The following is a 2,555-nucleotide window of genomic DNA, read 5'->3' on the forward strand; positions in this document are numbered from 1 at the left end:
TGTGTGTGTGTGTGGGGGGGGGGGGCGCCTTCCACCTCTCTAGCCTTCCCCTAGCGCAGCACTGCCAGTTCTCATGCCAAGCAAAATATGCTGCCCGGTGCCAAACGTCAGCTTGAGGTGGGGTGGGCTGGAGCTATAGCCACTAGGGAGCACCATCCACATGTGCAGTGCTTACACCTCCCTCACGTGTCCTGTAGAGGTGCCTGGACCAAAGTGACATCACATTCTGGCTCCTGGGATCCCTACAGGACATGCTGTACAAACAATGCACATCTGTCTGGTGCTCTGTCACAGCAGCCCAGGCTGAGGAACCACTCTAGTGCCATCGAGGTAGGGGGACTGCGTGCAGTGGCGACTCTAGGAACAATATGTAGGGGGGGCACATAAGATACAACAGTCAAATCTGGGGGGGCACTAATAATTTTCATTGCATGTCGCAACCGCTAGGCACCGATGAGCTGATTTAATTGCGGATGGCATCGGCACCCCGCGTTTGCGACATTTAGTCCAACGCCGCCCACAATCCCGCATACCACAACTGCCAGGCGCTGATGCCATTCGCTATTTAATCTGCTCTCGACGTCCGGCAGTTGTGGAATACAGCATGGACTGACTGGCAACAAGTACAACCCAGAGGCCCATGATAACTTCCCCCACCTGCGCCGACAGTGACCGAGCAGCACGAGCCGCAGCCGCGGTCACAGCAGCTCTGCCTGCTTCTGACACCGCTGATTCTTTCCCACACTCCCCAGCCCCTGGACTCACACAGCGGGCCACGGACTGAGTCCCCATTCCTGTGGTTGCTCTTTTCCCCCCCCTTTTCTTCCTCGCCCACAGCCACCTCTCCCCGTGTGGATGCACATCCCCTGGCTCACCAGGTCCAGGTAGATACCACGGATGACCCGATCCTTTGCACCGGCCGTCCATTCTCTGGTCCCGTGAAACGAAACATAAGTGCTTTTTCCTCAGCTATCCTTTGTTTTTTCACCCAGTGCACCCATTGTCACACTATTCTCCTGTCATTTTCCCTGGGTCTCCCGACCCGGTCAGTTAGCCCACCCAGTGTTGCGCCCTTTTGGGTTTTTTTGTTTCAAGTTTGCAGATACACAGGCACTCCTCCTGGGTTTCAGGGCTGCACACGATCTAGGGTCATACACTGTCCACCCCCTTCTTATCATTACAAGAGCGCTGTTTGTACGTTTTGTACTTTTGGCATCCATGTAACACTAGTGTGAATGGTCGGGTGATATGCAATTGCCCCCCTGTAGTGACGCCTATGACTGCGTGGACCTAAAAACATTTTTGGAGTGCATGTGTGAGAGATTGTGTATGTATGTCAGCGTCTTTGAGGGCCCTTTTGCACTAGTACAGTGCATTAAACTGTACCACACAAATCGTACCTAGCTACCTAGTGTGGGAGGTGTGCTGCATTGCCAGTCATTTGAATGGTACCCCAAACACAGTTTGTGCACCCGCACGCATGGTACCCCAATGCCATACGTTCCATTGCAGTGCGGCTTGGGTCGCAATTTAAAGGACAAATGTGGGTCCTGAGGCTACACAGGTTGAGAACCACTGGTCTAAAGCATGTATAGTTGTGCACACATGAAAAAAAAGAAACAAGGGACATAAAAAAGGAAGACAAGGCATTTTATTGGCAAACAAAAAGTTACATTTAGATTTTTTTTTTTAAACTAAAACCTTAAAACCCACCCAGATAATCTTGTCTATAAAATCGATCAGCTTATTCAATAAACGCAGAACCAGATCACACAATAGGCAGCTGGAGGACCCTGGCCAGGTTATTGAGCAGACTCCCGATCAGGATTCTTCCCTTCAATAGAACATGAACATAAGGTGGTGACACGATCAGCTTTGCAAATACCATTGTCCATTATGTTGCTTTCCATGTCAAGAGTCGGCGTCATATACGAAATCCAACAAACATTATGTGTAATAACGAACATTAGAGTGCACATTCCACATTGTAGGAGCCTTAATGGGGTGCAGCAACACCAATGGACAGCCTTCCATGTATTTTGTTGCAAGCAAGACACATGGAAGGCTCTGTCGGAGGATTCCATAGACAGAGGTAATAAATCAAGCGTATATAACCTAAAAGACTATTGGTGGAACTTCCAACCCGGCAGCGCATACAGCTACTGTGGGGCCTTCTACTCGTTTCCTCTCCTTAATCTTTTCCCACACAGCAAGCTCTGTATAGAAGGAGTAGTTACTGGGAAAGTTGGGATGTGGACTGCCAACAGCCCCATAGAACAACCTGTGTTGACCTCACACGCTGGAAATTCTTGCTGAAGGCCTTAAGGCAGTTCCTATACCTACTGTAGACACTTACAGATCCTCCTGGCATCAAACCAAAAAAGTTAAACCATCTCCCATGAAGGACAATGGAACAGAAGCACAAAACCCGTAATGATCATTTACAAAGCTGACCATCTCACGGACCTGCCTTACAATATATAAACTGTTAGATGGGAGGGGGTTCTTTAATATCCTTGTGAAGGTGGATAGTAGTGGTGTTGGGGGTGGGGGGG

This window comes from Nanorana parkeri, unplaced genomic scaffold (genome assembly GCF_000935625.1).
Source record: "Nanorana parkeri isolate BGI_ZX_2015 unplaced genomic scaffold, ASM93562v1 scaffold1367, whole genome shotgun sequence".
Classification (NCBI taxonomy): Eukaryota; Metazoa; Chordata; class Amphibia; order Anura; family Dicroglossidae; genus Nanorana; species Nanorana parkeri.